Below are 13,444 nucleotides of genomic sequence, written 5' to 3'. Positions count from 1 at the left end.
TGAAGGGATGCATTAGGCCTTTGAAATTCCCAGTTGGGGGGGCATGGTCCTACTATGTCTTCCCCTCAAGAAGCAGTAAGCTGAGAGGAAAAGAGCAGTGAAGGAGGGCCCTCCAAACTTGTCTAGAGAGGACTCTCGGGAATATCCATTTTTGAAACCTCAGAGACCTGGTCCTCCAAGGGCTAGAAGGGTTGGCAACAGATAAAAGGAGCTGTAGGGGCTTAACATGTCAGTTCTTGGCTGGGACCACAGGAAAGAAGAAGAGTGCTCTACTCTGGCCAAAGGAGTCCAACCATTAGACAGAATTTAAGGCTGTCTGAATTTACATAGCTGGATTGCAGAGAGAAAAACCTGAGGATGTTGGCCCTGAGATGGGACTAAAGAGCAAAGGGCCTGGTAGGAAGAAGCCCAGGGAAATAGCAGAGAAGGTTTGAAATAAGGAGTTCATGGATGCTGTCTTGGGTTGTGAGTGGACCCAAGTTCCTGTAGTGGCCACAGGTAAAGTAGAACAAAATCCAAGAAGAGGAGAGGGCTTATTTGGGAGTCTCAACAAAGGGCTGAATTTAAACGGCCCAGAGTTTAGGCTGAAGACCCTAGCAAGGGCAAATAAGCTCTTTAGTTACTGGGCTCTTCAGTCTTTCATTCAGACTTTGTGACTTGGCCAGAGCTACTGAAGACCCAACGAAGTCAACTGGCAACCTGCCGAAGGGCACCAGGAGTGAGAAAAGGACTGTACTATTGCACCCTGCCACTTGGAGGCACTCAAGAGGTGAGTACTCCTTTACAGGGGGTATTGACATTCTAAATTTTAGTGAAAAATATCAGAGATTTAATATTTTAAACATCTTCTACCAGTTCTAGAGTTTTGTTTGTTTTTCATTTTGTGTGTTTGTGTATCTAAATCTTTTTATTTACAATGGAAAAGATTTATCAAAGGCTTGCAATATTTCTAAAAACTGCTCAGACTCTAGACTAGTCTAACTGCCTCTGGAAGTTGTCCCCACGGCTAAAGCCTTTAATCTGAGAATGCTTTATCTACAGTTCTCATGTGCTACATCCTGAATTTAGTGAACAGCATTGTCCCAGGGTGGCCTAGATGTCTGGCAGGTCATAGATGGAGATGCAGTTAGTAGTGAAACTGATTCCTGACCCATTGGGAGTTTTGAAGATGAAGATGAAGGCCTTGAACTGTGAACAGAAGCAGACAGGGAAACAGTCAAGAGACTAACGCTCAAGGCTGGTGTGTTCAAGGTGGCCGGACACACCAAGCAGAATAAAGCAAGGTTGTGCAGCTTCCCAGCCACACAGAACTTGGGGATCTGTGAAGACACTAATTCACAGAAGAGCATAGGTAGGAGACAGCCACACAGAGGCTGCTGAATCACCCACTGTCCTCACTAATATTATCAAAGCTAAGCAAGCACCATGCCTTGAAGGGTGACTGGTCCCCAGTTCCACATCCTTCAGCACCAAGGCTGTTCCTAGAACCTCATGATACCTGATTCTACAATGTATCCACACTGGGATTTTTACATGATCGCAGGAAGAAGGAGAACTGTTCTTTGCCTCTCTGTATTTCATCACATAGAGCTCTTCTCTATTCGCACAAGTGGTGGGGACAATCTGTACTTAAATATCAGAGAGACCTATAGTTTAGATTTCCTAAATATTTTCATTCTAAAAGTCTTTTTTCAATGTTTGTAACTTTTCCAAACATTTTCTTTTTGGACTGTGATTTTCCATATTTGTTTTCAGCACTAGAACAACTTATTTTGAAAAGTGTCAGCAAACGTGTTTCAGCCTTTTCAAGTGTGGAGATGTGAAAAATATATACTTTTGCCATTATAAAAATGAATTTGTGACTCTTTTTTATCGTAGTAGTTTGAGGCTGCAATTTGATTTTTGGAAGAGACATGTTCTCTGCACTGTAGACTTACCTTTCAATGCTTCAATGAAAATCCATTTTTATTTTACCATGTTGTAAGACTTTTAAAAATTGATTTGTGCATGTGAACTGATTTTTGTTATAACAGGAACTGTGTTAACAATCCCAAATTTTCCATTGGCACTGTGCCTGAGTGCATTTGTCAACTGAATGAAAATTCTCATTCATTATATAACTTCTTCCAGCATTCCAATAGCTCTGGGCATGTGTGCACAGTTGATTGCTTTTTACATGTAGGTTCTTGTGGGAGTTTATCTGTGAGGTTCACAAAAGGCAGATAGTTAATATGACAAGTAGATTCTTAAATATGCAAATTCATACATATTTTAAATATAAATCATACTTTAAAACATCTGCTTTTGAACATCTACCATCCTGTTAGTGAAAAAGTAAGTATAATACACACAAATGAAACTATAGTGTCTGAATGAGCAGACTCAAAGTACTTTTCTGAGTTCTGCCTTTGCTATATTTTTCAGGGATGCAACAAGTACAGTACCACGGAGCCATATTTTTGGTTATACACCTGATAATAAAGGTACTGAGAGCACTGGAGTGGGGAAAATAATGAAAGCAAAGTTGTGACCCAGTGTGTCCCAGCATGTGCTTTTGGCTGAGTTACTATACAGGATAGCTTCAGTCTCTTTAATACTGCATCAGTATTCAAAGCTCACAAATATTAGTAGTGGGTGTGGAAATTCAGAAAAAAGCAAAAGCTTCCAAATGGAGAAACACTACTGTGAACTAAAGTTTAACCTGCAATTTATATTCATTTTTTACTTAAATCAATTCCTGAGAAATTAAGCATATTAGAACAATCTCTTCTGTTTCTATGCTAGTATTCCAGCAAACACAGAGTTAATTGACTGCACTTCATTTTCAACCTATAGAACAATAGATGACCTCAGTATCACTGTTAATTCTGTCCCAGATGTTGCATTCATTGCAACACCTGGAAGAGCCACAGGAGAGAAATCAGAGTGACCACTGCATTTACTATAGCAGTAGATGTGTATTCAGCAGACAGAACACATTGCTATATATCCAACAGCTATCAATTCTATATTCTCTGAATTTATGAACTCCCACAACTTAGCCCAGCAATACGGCTACCAGCATGTACAGTATTGCATGAAGAAACCCCTAAGGGAAATGGTTGCTCCTCCCTCAAGATTAAATAATAATAAGTTAATTTTTAGGAATCCTTTTGATTTTAGTCTGAATATAGTATCAAACTTAACTGGGTCATGTTACTGAATACTATATGGTTATCCCTATACTTGGTTAGGTCCACATCATTTCATTGCAAACTTTTAGTCTCATATTTAGTCATGACAATATTAACGCAGTCATAATTAATCAAATAGCATCTGGTATAGAGCATATTGTACCCAATATTACAAAAAATGAGGTTTGAATTTATGTCTCCTAATGTCAAGCATACATGCAATACTGGGAATTACATTTCTGCAACCAATAAAATATCATATTATAATATTTGTGCAGTATGGTGTCACCACAAGCAAAAGATGGTGATAAAATGTTATCTCAAATCTCTTACAGAGGCTTATTCTATATTAAGGGAATTTTTGAACTCATTAAAATATATATTTAAATTGAAAAAGTTATAGAGCTTAAAAATAAAATTATAAAACAGGATGAAAAAGTTTGAGGGTTTTTTATTTTAATAATTTCAACTTTAATAGGGGCACATGGGTCCAAATGTTGCTCCTTTTTACACCTGTGTTAATCTGAAATAATTTAATTGAAGCCAAATTAGTTCCTCCAGACTCATACCAGTTTTTCACAGGCTTATTAATCAGCAGTTTCCTGAGATCTCATGATTACTTTATTTCGCCAATCTCTTTTCCAGTTACATAATCCTGTGACTTTTCCCACCTAATTGCTTCATTTGTAGTGGTTGTTGCCATGACAATATTTTTAAAACTTGAATATTAGTATGGATGACCTTTGCTTAGGATCATCATTACTCATTCACAACTAGCAAGGTGTGTTGGTTTGGTAAAGCGTTTGTAGCAGTATCATTTTTTGTCATCCCTTTTCCAACAGGCCACTCACTTCTAAAATATGTGGGATCTCAACTGAAGGTGGGAATTACAACCTGCTCTGGAACACAGGTCCACTTTTTCATTCCTTTTAAATGTTTAAACCGCTTTTTTTCTTTTTTTAAGTGTAGGTAGTTCAAGTAGAGCTGGGGCCTTGGGAGTAGTGTAGCTAATTGATTTAGAAATAGTCTGGGTGAACAGAAGCCAAAAGTTAGTAGAAAGAATTACATGACCTGATTCTCCTTTCATTTACACCAGTTTAACACGAGTCTAGCCCCATTGACATAAATGGAATTACAAAAAGAAAAGGAGGACTTGTGGCACCTTAGAGACTAACAAATCTATTTGATCATAAGCTTTTGTGAGCTATAGCTCACTTCATATGCCCTGTTGACAATGGAGTATGTGCCATTTGGTCATCTAGTCTGTTTCCTTGCCACTGTAATTACCATGTGTCAGCTGGTATGTTGAGATTGCCTACAATGGCATGTAGCTGATTTGAAATTGCTAGCATCAAATATCTCCAATGGCCAGTGATGGGCCACAAGATGGGGAGGGCTCTGAGTTGCTACAGAGAATTCTTTTCCAGGTATCTGTCTGGTGGGTCTTGCCCACATGCTCAGCATCCAACTGATCACCATATTTGGGGTCAGGAAGACCTGGGTCAGATTGGCAGAGACCCTTGGTTTTTTTTGCCTTTCTCTGCAGCATGGGGCACGGGTCACTTGCAGGCTTAAACTAGTGTAAATGGTGGATTCTCTGTAACTTCAAGTCTTTAAACCATGATTTGAGGACTTCATTACCTCTTATTAAAGGAATGGTTGGGTGAGCAAGGTTCTGTGCCATCTGGTGTGCAGGTCAGACTAGATAAGTATGATTGTGCCTTCTGGCCTTGAAGTCTATGTAGTGTTCCCTCCACAACTGGTTTGAGGCACACTGACAGGAAAGTATGGAGAATCTTGTACTGCTGCTGAATCCACTATGTGCCTAATCTGGGGACTATATCCTTTAGGATTGTCAGTTTGGCTTCTTTTGTAACCAGTACATAAATACATTTAAAATTTGTTAAATACAAATAATATTTTAACACAAGATGAGTGGAATATAATGGTAACTTTTTTTTTACATTTAAAGTATTCTGTATATATTCATTTTCTGAAGCAAAAAGTAAATACTTTAACAGCTCAGAACAGGATAGAGATGTATCCGTTAAATAAAGGATATGATTTTGTGTGTGTGTGACTATAAAATGTTTCTACTCTTTCCCTTAAAAACAGCATCTTTTTTCATTTAAAGAACAAACTGAGCAGTTTGTAGATATATCCCCAGCAGAGGGAGTGACTCATCTGTTAGATATGGTTAGATGAAAACAGAGAGATTAGCTAAGGCATACTTCTATATTAAATTTTTCCATAAAAACAGAGTAAAATATATCCCTTATCTAACAGAAAACACTTTTACTTCCTGATGGCAGAGTGAATATGAGAGAAAGGCACATAGCACATCTGCAAAAAGCAGTTATGAGTGAATAAGCCACATGAAGAGATACTGACTAAATCAAAAGGGCGTTTGATTTCTCTCTGCCTTGTACCCTGTTTAATCATTTAGACCTGTGTAAAGTAAGTGCAGGGTGGTATAAAGTGGTACCAGATCAGAATTCTTCATTTGCATACACTGATAGTGGTATGTTACATCCACATTGCATAGAAGTAAATAACCAGATAAACTGCAAGGCAGTGGAGAGTCAAACCTTGTGGGCCTGATCCTTAGCTGCTCCAAATCAGCATAGCCCTACTGACTTGATAGGAGCCATGTGATATAAAAGGATCTGACATATGATCGATCATTTGAAGGAACCTGCATTTAAAGGGAAAAATTAGCTTTTCATTGTTTATTTTTCAATCTATTGCTATCAATATCATTTAAATAGGTTTCAGTGTAGCAGCCGTGTTAGTCTGTATCCGCAAAAAGAAAAGGAGGACTTGTGGCACCTTAGAGACTAACCAATTTATTTGAGCATAAGCTTTCGTGAGCTACAGCTCACTTCATCAGATGCATTCAGTGGAAAATACAATGGGAAGATTTATATACACAGAGAACATGAAACAAAGGGTGTTACCACACACACTTTAATGAGAGTGATCACTTAAGGTGAGCTATTACCAGCAGGAGAGCGGGGGGGGAGGGGAATATATCACATTGGTAGAGGTGCAGATGAACGAGCCTCTGATAGTGTGGCTCATGTGATTAGGCCCTATGATGGTGTCCCCTGAATAGATATGTGGACACAGTTGGCAACGGGCTTTGTTGCAAGGATAGGTGCCTGGGTTAGTGGTTCTGTTGTGTGGTGTGTGGTTGCTGGTGAGTATTTGCTTCAGGTTGGGGGGCTATCTGTAAGCAAGAACCACTAAAGACTGGGAGTGGATGGGTCATTACACAAAGTAAAACTATTTCCCCATGCTTATTCCCCTCCCTTCCCACCCCGCTCCCCAACTGTTCCTCAGATGTTCTTGTCAACTGCTGGAAATGGCCCACCTTGATCATCACAACATTTTTTTTTCCCCCTGCTCTCCTGCTGGTAATAGCTCACCTTACCTGATCACTCTCATTACAGTGTGTATGGTAACACCCATTGTTTCATGTTCTCTGTGTATATAAATCTCCCCACTGTATTTTCCACTGAATGCATCCGATGAAGTGAGCTGTAGCTCAAGAAGCTTACGCTCAAATAAATTTGTTAGTCTCTAAGGTGCCACAAGTACTCCTTTTTTTTTATTTAAATAGGTTGTTTCTAGCATTACATAGTAATTTGCAAGGTCTATGAGCTATAACAACAGGTACTCAAATTACAGTTTATCTAAGCAGCACATTCCAAGGATTTTGTACATTTACATTTCTTGGCCATCATTTTTTCTCCCATAGTTTGCATCTGCAATAAAGCCTTCGGCATAAATGCATCAGGGGGTTTATAATCTCCTCTGAAACTAGAAATACCAGTCAGTAAGCCACCAGATCAAGGTTTAATAATACCACAGTGGTGCACACCTCATCCTCAACTCCTCTTCTGACTGTTTTGATCTACTGAAGCTGCACAAAGAAGCTGGAAAGCTACCCTAAAGCTACCTGTTTCCTCCCACCTCCAAGTGGTGGGAGACTGGAAAGAGTATGAAAGGGGTGTGCCTGGCTGGGAAAGAGGACACACAGTCTGCCAGATTATCAGCTTGTACAGCATCTGCAGTCAGGTTAACCTAGAGCAGGCTCAGGCTGCTCTAAACTGTGTTGGGTGACATTTCACACCCAGTCTGCCTCAGGTTTGAGGGAGTGGAAAGTGTACACTCAGCACATCTGAGTACTGAGCCCCTAGCCTGCACCCTGATTAGAGGAGACAGTCACAAGCCCACATACTAACTAATGACAATATTGCATACTACCATACTGGAGACCAAGTTTGATTCCCAGTCCTGGTGTCCTTCTCCCCAGGCCATCAGACAAGCAAAATAATGTTTCTATACAAGTCTTTGAATAGATGTATTCCTTAAATGTGTTATTTAAGAAGGCTCCATTTTAAAGTGGTGTGCTATAAAGTGTATGGTTTGGCTTAACTTCTTATGATCATTTTTTAACGAGTTTCTTGCTACGTAAACTGGGAGAGGATCTATAATAGTTTGAAGTCTGAAAGTGAAATGCCATCTACATTTCCAAGACTTGTTAAAAGGTGACTTTGAACCATTCAATTTCTTTACAATATTAAAAATGAAAAATACCTTTTGGCAAGGTTATCATAGTAGTAGGCTAATATTAACAATTTATTCTTGACCTCCACTTAGGGTCACTGTGAGTACCATTTTGAATATCTGGTGGCATGTGAAGTGTACCATGATTTCAAAGACAAATGTTATCTGGCACCGAAATATTAATGTCATGAAAGGCCAGATCCTGATCTAAGGCTGAAGTGAACTCAGCACAGCAATTGAGGTAGTTTGCAAAGGTGCCCTTTGAACTTCCCCATTCCTGGAGCAACTCTGCATTGGTCCAGTCTTCTGGCATATGACACAGCAGCTACCTGCACCAGGTGCTAATAGGCCTAACAGGCTATCATAGTAAGTAGGATTACCAGGGTGCCAGGACACCTTGGTCAGCCCCCCCTTCTCTTGGCCACATCCTCTGCACCAACAGCCAGCACCAGAGAGAACAGTAACTGCTATAACGTTCTATGCCTCTCAGCATCGCCCTATGCAGAGTCAGGATCTGCTGGGACCAAACCTGAAGTCTCTAGTATTTTGAAGTTTCTCTCTCCTGTGTGTGTAGGAGGCTAGCATACAGGTGTAACTTTAGCGCCCTCATGGCCAAGATGGAGTCTGCGGCCAAGAGATGGTGCGCGCAGGAATGCAGCAGGACAAATTCCTTCCACCCCAGGGGCACCTGTTCCAAACCCCCCAGAGTGAACACACACACACACAGGAAAAGTACAATGAATATAACAAAGGGAGATATTTATTTACAGAGGGATGAGAGGAGAAAAACAACAAGGGGAAATGTAAGGGGAGCAGTAAAACAGGGTTGCATCCAAACCAAAGCCCCACAGGCCAAGTGGTAGCATAGTCTGAAAGGGCAGACACTGAGCAATGTGTCTGCACGCAGAGTTCGTGAGTCCTGAGCAGAGTTCCAGTTCAATGGTAAGTCTTGGGTGCTCCTGGTCATCTTTGGCGCCAGTGAACTTTCCCCAACAAACCCCTCTGGTGCCCTCTTCTGCTGCTCTCTGCAAAGCCGCCCAGAGCAACAACCTCCCCACTTAACTAACTAGCAGTCTCCCTCCTATTCCCAATGCAGAGTCACAAGCCCCAGTCACAGCCCCATGCAGCTCTAGGCAGCAGTAGTACTGGATCCAGCTCCGGCCTGTCCTTCTCGGGGAATTCCTCCCTAGCACAGTGCTCCTCCTGGCTCCTGTCCTGGGGTGTTCCCAGTTGGCCGCCCTGTCCCTCCCAGACTTCAGGCAGGTTCTCTCCCCTTCACTTTGTCCAGGGCCTCCCAGCTGCAGCCCTTCTCTCCCCAGGCTCCAGAGCACACCCCCAAGTTTCCCTCCTTTCTCTCACTGCTCCCCCTCCCCAATAGGAAAAAGATTTAAAGGGTCCATGCTCTCTAAACCCCAAGGGGTTACATAGGAAAGGGTGCAGATGCCATGCACAAAATATTTCCGCTATTTACAGAAGGAAAAGGAACACCATTTTCAGTTTGATGCCTGAAAGGGAGTCCAAGAGAAAGCAAGAATAACTTTCTTATATCCAATACTTGTGGTGATCCTTCAAATTCTTCTTTTGAGAAGACACATATTTCATTTGAGAACTCATAAGACCAGATTTGACTTTGCCTCCAATGTTGTAGGTATCATCTACTTGTTCCCCTGAGGAGCTTGGTACATTGTCTCTCTGCTGATTACCTGTGTTTATGGTCATATAACTTCCACACCCAAGGGCCTCTTCTGTGAGGGGATTCTCTTGCTCTTTCTCTCTCTGCATAATATTTTATCACTTATGTATGAAAGATGTGTAAAATGCATATGTATCTCATGAGATGTATGACTCTTGGCAAGTCAGTAAATAGCCCCATCTCTTTAATGTAAGCGGGGGAATAGTCCCGCTACTGTGGGGAACTTTCCTGGCATCTGCACTACCCCAGTGAAGTGGGCTAGCAAAAGGATCCGAGTCCTCGCTCCCACTTCCTTTACCCAGTGGCCTCCCTGCCCTTGAGGACTCCCCTTCTACTCTCCTGTCTGGCAGAGTCCTCGTAACCCCAAGAAGGCTGGACCCAGGATTCCTGGGGGGCTCAACCCACAACCCTGCTGTGGTCACCTAGGACAGGGGCTAGGGTGTCCCCACTCCGGGGTACTCTCTCTGCACTGGGCACTTCTCTGACCCACTGACCATTACATACAAGTTAAAGCAAATGCAAGTTATTTAATCAACAATTAATTTTAAAAAGAATAAGGAAAAATGGGAAAGGTTAAGGGAAACACATCCACCCGCTCTGTGGCAGGGAACATCACAAACAGCATCTCTGGAATGCCAGGGCAGTTCACAGTCTGTTCCTTGTAAGTCCCAGGCCGCCTTCTCAGGCCCTGGCTGTGCTGCAGGGATGCTGTGGGTTGGACACTTGCTCTGGTGGTGGTCACACGCTCTCAGACTCTAAGTGGTAGGACCCTTCTTCCCAGTGTCACCCCCACCCTGTCGGGGTTACGATCCAAGCCTGGCCTGCAGAGCCCCTTGGCTGAGGCATCTCCCTGTGCTGGGCCTGCTGCCCAGGGTCCCCCTCGCTTTCCCCAGCTGCTCACCACACCCAGCTCCGGACTGCTCCAGCCCCAGCTCCACCACTCTGTCTCAGCACTGCTGCTGCTGCTCTGCCTCCAGCTCCCTGGGCTGCTTCTTTGGCCCCTCTGGCTCTGGTTGCTACAGCTCTGCTCCCAGGACAGGTCTGCTCTGCAGGCTGCTTCTGTGACTCTGCTCCCAGCACTGACCTGCATCCTGGGCTGCTTTTCTGGCCCCTCTGGCTCTGGTTGCTGCAGCTCTGCTCCCAGGGCAAGTCTGCTCTCTCTGGGCTGTGCCTCTGGCTTTGGGGCTGCAGCTCTGCTCCCAGGACAGGGTCTGCTCTCTCTGGGCTGCTTTTCTGGTCCCTCTGGATCTGGCACAGCTCTGCTCCCCAGCTTAGCTCGGGCCCCTGCTTTCTCCTTAGCTTGGCCCCACTCTGTCTGACCCAGGCAAATCCAGCTCACACGGGGGACGGGACCTCCCTGGGCTCCTGACTCCCTGATTAGCCTGCCTGCCCTGTCATTCAGGCTGATCTGGAGCATTGGACTCTCCCCATTGTTCCTGGGGGCTGTCAGTCTCAGGGTCCTGATTCCCCATCGACCCTTCCCCCTTTTTAGTACTGGGAGCTAGCAACTAAAACACCCCCACTGGATGTTAGTAAGGGGGTAACAGTCCCCTTATATTAAGATCAAAGCAAATTTTCTGAATTGATATCATTTTAAGAGATTTCCAAATCCTAACTAGTGGGTCCATGTGATCTTTACACACTGAGCTTCACCACAGCAAGTTTTAATCTGCTGAATTGTTTCATCTAAAAAAAAAATCTAAAAAAGTAAAAAAATGTTTCTTAATGAGAAATAACTTCATTTTGAATTTTGCTTTCTTTAAGGTAAAAAACCCTCAGAAACATAACAAAATGCTTCATTTTAGGTCAAATTAAATATTTTTTTCAACTGGAAACAATGCTTTTTTTCATTTTTCAGTTTGGCCACCAAACTGAGAATTCAGATAATCATACAGCTCTATCTCTAATCCTCCCAACCTCCTCTTCTTCTGACAGTAACATCAAATTTCTCTCCTGTGTCTCTCCCCCTGTTGTCGTTCTCAACATACTGGTTCTCCCCTCAGCCCTGGATACTGGGCATCCCTAGGATCAAATGTATCTCATTGCACTTACTGCACTGTCCCATGATTCCTGATGCCTTTTCACTGTACTTTTCACTGAGAGCCTGTACTAGGCTCTCAGAAATCTTCAGACCTGCTTTTCTTGGGCCTTTGTCCCTGACTTCTTCAGGCTAGTGCCATTTTCAGTCCTCATCTTCACAAATACTTTGATGCCACACCAAAGACTATAAGCATGGAATGATCCTATGGCTCTTTACCCCAGACTCCCTCCTGGATTGTCTTTCCAGTCCCACAGTCTATCTCCAAACCTCAGTGAACTACTCCAACCTTCATCCTCAGTGTAAACATTAGAGAAATTGAAATATCCTCACTTGTAACCCCGGCCTTTCAAGTTATTCTGGGAGGTCAGATGGGAAGGCAACAGTGATGGGAAGGCTTCTATACTGAGAATTTCCAAAGAAAGTGAGATGGGAATTAGGATGGAGACTGGATATTTTTCCTTGTGCTGGTTTCTTGTGGTACTTTCATAGTTTGGTAGGTTTTAGAAATGCAAGGTAGAATTTTCCTCTGCAAGCTGTAGGGATCACTGAGGTTTGCAGCCTACTCTGGGAAAGGGCAGATGGGAACTGTACAAATACCCATGGGAAGCTCTATCCAGAGTCACCTGTTATTTGTCTATCAGCAAAGGGTTTCATGGTGTAAGTGGCATGGGGACACATCTCTTTCAGTCACAGAAATACTACTGGGTGCCAGAGCAGCCTGTTATTACTGTGACATAATGGACAGCCACAGTGGTCACTGTCAAGACTGGAAGTCTGTGGGCCACAGAAAGAAACTGGTCTCTGCATGGTTGGAGGTACACAGACTGGTCAGATCACTGATGGATCTGGCAGAAGACAGGCAGAGAACCCAGATGTGCAAGCTTATGTTTCCCCATCCACCAGCAACTTATTACCATACAGAAATTATTCATTAACAGATGCTAAATATTGTCTGTGCTCTCAGAAGCACTAGGAAAAATGGGACATTTTCAGACTCCCCAAACAAATACACATCAGCATGGCTGGTGCCTCAGTCATGATGTGTTAGGTAGTAACCTGAACTTGAGAATGGTTGTGCATATTCCATTGGCAGTGGGGATGAGAATCCCTAGAAGAGAAGACTTAGGGAAGGTAACATTGCACAATATGACAGTCAATGTGACCTGAAAAAACATTTCAAGTTTCCCAGAGGATATGAGGTGAGTGTTAGACCTAGCCCCAGAGCTGCTGTTCTGAGACCCCAGATTAGCAAGTAATTTATTGTTGCCATTCTTCAAAATTGCCCGACTTCTCCCTATCATCCACTCCATATTATCTCTGCACTGACACTGCTTAGGTACTGGGGCCTGGATGTGTCTTGTTATCCCTTCTAATCACTGATTCTGTTACATACAGCACAAGGCCTGCAGAGTACATGCGGTCCTATTCCCATTTGGTTTCCACCAATGCCTGCTTTAAGAGATTCTGTTCTACATGTGAAGCCGTATGCGGGGTTTTACTAAAACAGAGGCTACGCCTTGTACCTCCCTATTATATCCTCGCACTCAAGGATATCATGGCAGCAAGCCAGGGATATTCCCCTGACTCCATGAAGAGAGAGACATACGAGTGTGAGGGTGGAAGGGCAATGTCATATGTCTTCATTGGCGTCACCACTCTCCATTGTCTATTTCAGATGATACTCCTCTGAGTGGGGTTATGCTATGTTTTCTGAGGGACGCCTCTATCTGTCTCTTAACTTGTATAGGTAGTATTTTTTTAATTAATTGTTCTGCAGGTTGAATCCCATTGGATGGTCTTTTCTTCCTCCTTTTAAAAAAGAACTAATGCTCTAATTTTACATTGTCCATGTGTCTGCTTAGCCAGGATTTTTGGGCATGGATGTGAGCTGAACCAAGGCCATATGTCCTTCTTCTTGTGTTCTTTGGCCAGCATAGCAAGTGAATCAGGATGTGGGGAACAGAT

Source organism: Lepidochelys kempii, chromosome 2, assembly GCF_965140265.1.
Source record: "Lepidochelys kempii isolate rLepKem1 chromosome 2, rLepKem1.hap2, whole genome shotgun sequence".
Taxonomy (NCBI): Eukaryota; Metazoa; Chordata; order Testudines; family Cheloniidae; genus Lepidochelys; species Lepidochelys kempii.
The sequence above is the reverse complement of the archived record's forward strand: the minus strand, read 5'-3'. Positions refer to the sequence as shown.